The sequence below is a fragment of the Coregonus lavaretus genome (genome assembly GCF_964263955.1).
Source record: "Coregonus lavaretus genome assembly, chromosome: 25".
NCBI classification, from domain to species: domain Eukaryota; kingdom Metazoa; phylum Chordata; class Actinopteri; order Salmoniformes; family Salmonidae; genus Coregonus; species Coregonus lavaretus.
This window is the reverse complement of record NC_140012.1, coordinates 36,557,681-36,567,597: the sequence shown is the minus strand read 5'-3', so window position 1 is coordinate 36,567,597 and position 9,917 is coordinate 36,557,681.

Sequence of the window (9,917 nt, the reverse complement as noted above, 5' to 3'; positions counted from 1 at the left end):
TTGAGGGTCCATGTCTGTTGAGAATTCCAGCCAAACATTTTAGAGACGGTCGCTCGACCTCTATCAAGTATGTGTCAATCTTATGCTTTGTCATGACTGTTGTATCAGCAACAACAATCAGTAACAGATAAAATAATGTCGTTGTCAAAACATTTGTTTAAGCCTAGGTTTAAGTGTTCTTGGGTTAAATGAATTACCCTATGGGAATTTGTTGGATGGTAAGAAAAATCAGGTAACAGCAAACCCTGAAGCATTGGAGGTGAAACCATTGAGGGCTAAAAGTTGTTTTTGTTCTAATAAAACATATAATGGAAAGGGTATGTTTATGGGAATATCAGATTGTGATGATTATATGATGACTTTGGATAAGCATGAACATAAGGTTAGAGATGACAAATATAATGTAACTTTTTATGTTCCAGTTAGTAAGAAGAGCAGGACTTTGATGGTTAAAAGATTAGCTTTTGCCTGACAATGTGACTATGGGGAATTTTAGAGATATTTTGAGGGGTTGTGGTGATGAAGCATATATATTCTTACCCTATGGATGGATAGGATGTTGTTACATGTCAACGTTGAAGCTTCCATATGAGGCTTTTACCATTAAAAGAGGGGTAGCACCGGACACAGATAAATCTGAATCTAGGTTTGGAAATAGGGTGAAAAGAGACATGGCGGCATGTCATAGTCTTCAAGCCTATCATTGAAGGATACATCTAAAGGAGAAGGGGGGACTTTTTCCATGGTATGGTGTAACATTTGGGAAGATCATATTGATAATATTAGTTATACTTTGAGTCCAGATAGTTCAGATATTATCACTAGGGTTATATATGCATTGAAGAATATAAGGGATGCATTTGGTAGGAGCTGGATGGTCAGCGAAGACTTGGTTGCAAGATCAGGTAGGCCAGTAGGAGCAGTGATGGATTACATTTTAATAAGCAGTTTTGATAGCACTGTGTGTGATGTTTGTAATGTGTTACTGACCTTTGAGAAAGCTATGATTTTGAGATAGGTTGGAGATAACCTTTGAGAGGAGGCCTGGAGATAACACTCAGATGCCGTTGTTGACTGTTCCTGATCTGGATGAAGATGGACAAGTGGGACTGGATGATAAATATCCTTTTTGAATATTTGATCATTTTTCAAATTTTTTTTTTTCAATATTAGTGTGATTTTAGTATGATTTTATGAATCAAAGGGGGGAAATGGGTTAATGTGATTCATACATCATTTATATATAATTTTTATATTCTTAGTGGATCTTGATGTTTAATTTGAAAGTGTTTGTTTTGCAAAAGATACTGTTTGGTATTTTCTTTTCTTCCAGAAGCATTTGGGGGAATATGTGGAGATTGAAATACTCAAACAAGGACAATATGAAGGGACAATATGAAAGGACAATGACTGGAGGAGATGGAACCAGGAAGGAGTGGAAAGGTTCTGATTTCATCATCAACAATGCATTGGAAGTCGGGACTACGGGGGAGATGAAGTGTAGTGGACTACATTCCAGTGTCTGCAATGAAATATAGACATATTTGCATGTGTAATACATAATTTGTGTCATATTCTTTGGTATTAATTTTTGTAGAATGATATTTGATGTTATTGGATACATGTGGGGAACTTAGATGTTTTTGTTTATTTCGTTGATGCTTAGGGACAGGGAGTCTAGGCAGGGAGAGGTCCACTGTAGGGTCCAATGGGTTGACCAGCCTTAGAGTGGACATTTTTTTGATAGTATTTTGTTTACAGGGCCTTACATGTGTATTTAATTGCATCATAGTTTCAAATGCATTTATAAAGAGTTATGAATTCATTGGGAGTACCTAGGTGGTTGCCTGGGGCAGAGGGACCGTGAGAGAATTTTACTGTCTTGATTGATAACGAAGGTTGCCGGACAGTTTTTCGCTCTCACACTCCATAAAGATTTGTTCCTATTTCATAGTAATGTATTCACACTTCATAAACATTTATTCATATTTCATAGAAAGGTATATACACTCTAGAGAAGAATGTTTTTTGGTTCAAGGTTAAAAATACTCAATAAGATAAATTGGTACTTGTCATAATCCTATTCTGTTTGTTTTCGAGACTTTTAGTTAGTCTCGAAGGGGGGAAATGTAGTGTATTAGGATTATGTCTTTGTTAATGGTTTTTAAGTGTAACTGAAAGAATGTTGATTTTAGTATCAAGAGGGAATGTTTTAGTGTAACGCCACATACAACAGACAGGAAGTGTGTTGTAGACAGGGGATTGGACAGTAGAGGGAGCCACCCACATCTTGGGGAGATTATATATACTGGGGGAAAAACGAAGGAGAGGGCAGAGCGGCCATTGCAATTCGGGGGATGCCGTTCTCCGGGTGATCTTGACACCTGTAAGCTCATGCTGAAAGCTTGTGATATGAATAAACCTTATGATCAAAGTTCAGTATGAGCGGACTCCTTTGTTTATCAGCAATAATTGCCAGCATTCACCCGATACGACATAACAAATAAAACTTTAGGTCTACCACCTTCATGGTGCAAAGGACTGTTTTTATTTGCAACTAGTAAGAACATTTCATTTTGTGAGATCCCGGTTCATGTGAACGTATACAAGTTTAATATTCTTCATATATTGTGATAGACTGTGATGGTAAATGTTTATTTCTGTTTTAACTATTAATGCCAGGGAATCTGTAATATTTTGAAAAGGAAATCTTTATTTTTGTATTGTAAGGGTAAGAGTGCCGACTTTTATTTCATTCAAGAAACTCATGCCTGTTCCACAGATATTGCTTTTTGAAAGTGTCAAGGGGGGAATGATATTTGGCATCATTTGGTATCAATCGGTCAGCAGGTGTCGCTATTTTAAAAGGCTACTTTAAGGGTCATATACTTTTTTTTTTTTTTCACCTTTATTTAACCAGGTAAGCCAGTTGAGAACAAGTTCTCATTTACAACTGCGACCTGGCCAAAATAAAGCAAAGCAGTGTGATAAAAACAACAACACAGAGTTACATATGGGGTAAAAAAAACATAAAGTCAAAAATACAACAGAAAATATATATACAGTGTGTGCAAATGTAGCAAGTTATGGAGGTAAGGCAATAAATAGGCTATAGTGCAAAATAATTACAATTAGTATTAACACTGGAATGCTAGATGTGCAAGAGATTATGTGCAAATAGAGATACTGGGGTGCAAAAGAGCAAAATAAATAACAATATAGGGATGAGGTAGTAGGGTGGGCTAATTTCAGATGGGCTGTGTACAGGTGCAGTGATCGGTAAGGTGCTCTGACAACTGATGCTTAAAGTTAGTGAGGGAGATAAGAGTCTCCAGCTTCAGAGATTTTTGCAATTCGTTCCAGTCATTGGCAGCAGAGAACTGGAAGGAATGGCGGCCAAAGGAGGTGTTGGCTTTGGGAATGACCAGTGATATATACCTGCTGGAGTGCAGACTACGGGTGGGTGCTGCTATAGTGACCAATGAGCTAAGATAAGGCGGGGATTTGCCTAGCAGTGATTTATAGATGGCCTGGAGCCAGTGGGTTTGACGACAAACATGTAGTGAGGACCAGCCAACAAGAGCGTACAGGTCACAGTGGTGGGTAGTGTATGGGGCTTTGGAGACAAAACGGATGGCACTGTGATAGACTACATCCAATTTGCTGAGTAGAGTGTTGGAGGCTATTTTGTAAATGACATCGCCGAAGTCAAGGATCGGTAGGATAGTCAGTTTTACGAGGGCATGTTTGGCAGCATGAGTGAAGGAGGCTTTGTTGCGAAATAGGAAACCGATTCTAGATTTAACTTTGGATTGGAGATTCTTAATGTGAGTCTGGAAGGAGAGTTTACAGTCTAACCAGACACCTAGGTATTTGTAGTTGTCCACATACTCTAGGTCAGACCTGTCGAGAGTGGTGATTCTAGTCGGGTGGGCGGGTGCCAGCAGCGTTCGATTGAAAAGCATGCATTTAGTTTTACTAGTGTTTAAGAGCAGTTGGAGGCTACTGAAGGAGTGTTGTATGGCATTGAAGCTCGTTTGGAGGTTTGTTAACACAGTGTCCAATTAAGGGCCAGATGTATACAAAATGGTGTCGTCTGCGTAGAGGTGGATCTGAGAGTCACCAGCAGCAAGAGCGACATCATTGATATACACGGAGAAAAGTGTCGGCCCAAGAATTGAACCCTGTGGCACCACCATAGAGACTGCCATAGGTCCAGACAACAGGCCCTCCGATTTGACACACTGAACTCTATCTGAGAAGTAGTTGGTGAACCAGGCGAGGCAGTCATTTGAGAAACCAAGGCTATTTAGTCTGCCAATAAGAATGCGGTGGTTGACAGAGTCGAAAGCCTTGGCCAGGTCGATGAAGACGGCTGCACAGTACTGTCTATTATCAATCTCGGTTATAATATCGTTTAGGACCTTGAGCGTGGCTGAAGTGCACCCATGACCAGCTCGGAAACCGGATTGCATAGCGGAGAAGGTACGGTGGTATTCGAAATGGTCGGTGATCTGTTTGTTAACTTGGCTTTCAAATACTTTCGAAAGGCAGGGCAGGATGGATATAGGTCTGTAGCAGTTTGGATCTAGAGTGTCACCCCCTTTGAAGAGGGGGATGACCGCGGCAGCTTTCCAATCTCTGGGGATCTCAGACGTTACGAAAGAGAGGTTGAACAGACTAGTAATAGGGGTTGCGACAATTTCGGCAGCTAGTTTTAGAAAGAAAGGGTCCAGATTGTCTAGCCCAGCTGATTTGTAGGGGTCCAGATTTTGCAGCTCTTTCAGAACATCAGCTGTCTGAATTTGTGTGAAGGAGAAGCGGGGGGGGCATGGGCAAGTTGCAGCGGAGGGTGCAGAGTTGGTGGCCGGGGTAGTGGTAGCCAGGTGGAAAGCATGGCCAGCCGTAGCAAAATGCTTGTTGAAATTCTCGATTATTGTCGATTTATCGGTGGTGATAGTGTTTCCTAGCCTCAGTGCAGTGGGCAGCTGGGAGGAAGTGCTCTTATTCTCCATGGACTTTACAGTGTCCCAAAACTGTTTGGAGTTAGTGCTACAGGATGCAAATTTCTGTTTGAAAAAGTTAGCCTTTGCTTTCCTGACTGCTTGTGTATATTGGTTCCTAACTTCCCTGAAAAGTTGCATATCGCGGGGGCTATTTGATGCTAATGCAGTACGCCACAGGATGTTCTTGTGCTGGTCAAGGGCAGTCAAGTCTGAGGAGAACCAGGGGCTATAACTGTTCTTAGTTCTGTATTTTTTGAATGGGGCATGTTTATTTAAGATTGAGAGGAAATTACTTTTAAGGAACAACCAGGCATCCTCTACTGACGGAATGAGATCTATATCCATCCAGGATACCTGGGCCAGGTCAATTAGGAAGGCCTGCTCGCTAAAGTGTTTTAGGGAGCGTTTGACAGTGATGAGGGTTGGTCGTTTGACCGCGGACCCGTTACGGACGCAGGCAATAAGGCAGTGATCGCTGAGATCCTGGTTGAAGACAGCTGAGGTGTATTTAGCGGGTAAGTTAGTCAGGATGATATCTATGAGGGTACCCATGTTTACGGATTTAGGGTTGTACCTGGTAGGTTCGTTGATAATTTGCGTGAGATTGAGGGCATCTAGTTTGGATTGTAGGATGGCCGGGGTATTAAGCATATCCCAATTTAGGTCACCAAGCAGTACAAACTCTGAGGATAAATGGGGGGCAATCAATTCACATATGGTGTCCAGGGCAAAGCTGGGGGCTGAGGGGGGTCTGTAGCAAGCGGCAACAGTGAGATATTTATTTCTGGAAAGGTGGATTTTTTGAAGTAGAAGCTCAAACTGTTTGGGCACAGACCTGGATAGTATGATAGAGCTCTGCAGGCTATCTCTACAGTAGATTGCAACTCCACCCCCTTTGGCAGTTCTATCTAGACGGAAAATGTTATAGTTGGGGATGGAAATTTCAGAATTTTTGGTGGCCTTCCTAAGCCAGGGTTCAGACACTGCTAGAACATCAGGGTTGGCGGAGTGTGCTAACGCAGTGAATAACTCAAACTTAGGAAGTAGACTTCTGATATTTATGTGCAAGAAACCAAGACTTTTGCGATTACAGAAGTCAGCAAATGATAGCGCCTGGGGAGTAGGAGTGATACTGAGGGCTGCAGGGCCTGGGTTAGCCTCTACATCACCAGAGGAACAGAGGAGGACTAGAATAAGGATACGGCTAAAGGCTTTAAGAACTAGTCTTCTAGTGCGTTGGGTACATAGAACAAAGGTGGCAGATTTCCGGGCGTTGTAGAAAAGATTCAGGGTATTATGTACAGACAAGGATATGGAAGGATATGAGTAAAGTGGAGGTAAACCTAAGCGTTGGGTAACAATGAAAGAGATAGCATCACTGGAGGCACCAATTGAGTCGGTCTCCGCGTGTATGTGGGGTGGGACAAAGGAGCTATCTAAGGCAGGTTTAGCTGGGCTGGGGGATCTACAGTGAAATAGTACAATTAGAAATAACCGAAACAACAATAAGCTAACCATGTTGACAAGGGAGAGAGGCATAAAGCAATCACAGGTGTAATTTGAGAGAGCTAAGACAACAGCTGGTAATGACGACACAGTTTGGGCTGAGGCTAAACATAAACAGGATGCAGTACCATAAAAAGGAACAGTCCAGCAGACATCAGCTGTATAGCTGAGTTATCATAAGGTCCGGTGAACAGCAATAGGATAGTTCGGAGGCTGCTAAAGCACTAGCGAGTAAGAGGCCACGGCTAGCGTGTGCTAGCGGGCCGGGGCTAGCAGATGGAATCTTCGTGGTCGACGTCGTAACCACATCAGACAATTTCGTCGGCAGACCAGTCGTGTAGGATCGGCGGGGCTCCGTGTCAACACTAGGTGGTCCCGTCCGGTTGACAGAGAGGTAGATAGCCGGGAGATGGGCCTAGCTTAGGATGATTAGCCAGACCACAACGTCCATTTTGTTGCAGCTAGCTGGTAGCGATGAATCCGGAGTTAAAGGTCCAGTGATTCAGTGATTCCGGCAGAAAAACTGATATGTTCTGGGTCGATAACGCGCTGTGCAGACTGGCCGAATATTAGTCCAGACTAGAGCTGGCTGGTGAGTGGTGCAGGCCACGGACAATGGTGAAAAACCGCTAACGGTAGCTGATAGCAAGTAGCTAGTTAGCTACCCGTCCGGTAGACCTAGAGGTAGATATGAGCCTGGCTCGAGGCTAACTGGTGCTTGCATCGGGGGCAGTGGTGATTAGCCAGACAGCAACATCCATTCGGTTGCGGCTAGCTAGTTGCGATCCGGTGATTACTGTCCAGTGATTAAATTAATCCAGCAGAAAAAAAAATCCAATGTTCTGGGTGAAATACCGCTAACTGTGGCTAATAGCAAGTAGCTAGTTAGCTGGCTAGCTAGTTTCAACTGGAGATTCTAGATAAAAGGTAAGTCAATAATAGAATCCGTTCCACATTGAGTGAGGCGGGTTGCAGGAAAGTATATTTTGTAGAAGGATGAAAAGTCTGATAGGGAAATATGTACGAAAAATACAAAAAAACAGGGTATTTACAGGCTATTTACAGACACACGACAAAAACAGAACTGCACTACTACGCCATCGTGAAGCAGACAATGCAGGGAAATGGATTATGCTTTTGGTAGATGTCGTTTGAAAAAGAAAAGGAGAGCCACACACAGGGTCGCCAGACCTCAGTCTTAAGGGGGGGCATATGAAATGCATGGGAGGGCAGTACACAATTATTATTAGCCTACAGTACATATATTTCATAATAAATTCCCTCAAGTGGGGGGGGGGGCACAAGCATTTTTGGGGGCGGGCCCGGCCCCCTATGGCCCGCCCATAGCGACGGGTGTGCACACACTCTAGGAGCTCAGATGCAATAATTTTATAACATAATAACCAACGTTTCGACAGACAAGCTGTCTTCATCAGGGTATAATGCCCAACACTGCGGGTCACTAGTTTATATACATGTTTTGTATGTTTTTTGTTTATCTGTGAATTAACCAATGATATCAGGCCACACCTGGCCATAATCACAGACACCTGTGTGTGTCCTTTGACACTATATGAACCAGTGACCTGCAGTGTTTGACATTATACCCTGATGAAGACATCTTGTCTGTCGAAATGTTGGTTATTAAATTATTGCATCTGAGCTCCTAGAATGTGAGACTCTCCTTTTCTTTTTCAAGTTTTCTACTCCGCTAGCCAGCACCTCGCCTAAACAGGTGTGCATTTCTTTCGCCTCCAAATTGGTAGATGTCTACCATATTCAAGGAATTGTTGTGGATTCTTATGCTACCAATAACAAGTAAAGTAACTGTATTTTATTTAGAGACATTAGAGGAAAATAAGTTAAATGGTGTCTACATTTCCGTTGGCCAAAGTAATATGGGGTGGAGATTTTAATACAGTATTACATGATAATCTACATAGATGGCCTCCTAAGAATAGCAACTCTGATTGTGAGATAAGGAATATATGTCTAAGGTTAGGTGTACTAGATATTTGGAGACATAAGAACCCAGATAAGATTATGTTTACATGGAGTACCAAAGCTGTATCTATAGAATCCCGTATTGATTTCTGGCTGATATCTGAAGCTGACAAGGTTGATACAGTCTTAATTGAAACATCAATTTTAACAGACCACAAAGGGATTTCAATGAAGATAAATATGCATGGTTTGTCAACAAAAAAAGTTAGTAAAAGTCACTGGAAATTGAATAAGACTTTACTAGAGAATGCAGTATTTATGAAGGAAGTAGCAGGAATTGTTGACAAATATTGGAACTGTGCGTGTGTTAAGAATATGTTTGGAAGTTACTGGGAACTAATGCAATTTGATATAAGGCTTTTGGCTATTTCAATGGGGAAAGAAATTGCTCATGCCAAGAGAGAGAAAGAATATAGCATCATAAAGGGAATAATGGATTATACAAAAAAAAACAGATCTAATTAATCAGGAATTACTGGAGCTATCATCACTGTAAATGCAGTTAGACTGTATCTACGAGGAAAAGGCCCGGGGAGTGTTTGTAAGATCAAGATGAAAATAGATGGAGATATATTTTGTATTTTTCTTTAATTTAGAAAAAAGGGCAGGCGAAATGACTTCTAAATGTAAATTAATGATCAATAATACTCCCAATGAAAATCCAAAACAAATCTCCCAGCATGTTGCCCAGTTTTATCAGAATCTGTATACATCAGCCCAGACAACTTCCAATATGGATATACAATGGGGGAAAGCATGGAAAATTCCTAACAAATATTGTATCAGTAACAAGGTAAAGGAAGTTTCATTTAACATTTTACGTAGAATTTATCCTGTGAAATGTGTTTTGGAAAGATTCAAGCTGAATATTGACTATAACTGTGATTTCTGTGGAATGGAGAAGGAGACCCTTTTTCATTAGTTTTTTACCTGTATATATAGTATACTTTTTTGGGATTGACATACAGAACTCTGTTACAAAGAAAACAGGACAGGTTGTACAATTTAATGGTTTTGATATAATTATTTATTTCAGAAATTCTGACATTGATAAAGATGTAGTATATTTAATTAAACTGCTAATAATATTAAGGAAATGTCATATTCACAAATGCAAATGGTCTAATTCAAAACCTAACTTTTTTCACTTTATAAATGAATTTTAACAATATGGCACTACTTTAACTCAAATGAAAAATAAAAAGGCAATTAAAACGTATATTATTAATAAATATGATTAGTTTGTTTAGCAAGTTTGTTTGGCAATCTAAATTGTTTGTATGTATGCTTGTTTGCTTGTGACTATTCCTCTTTTGTTTGTTGATATTTGTTTGTTTAAGAAAATAAAAAAGCCTTATTCCAATGGATAGAATTGACACCACACAGTCACCGTGGGGGTAA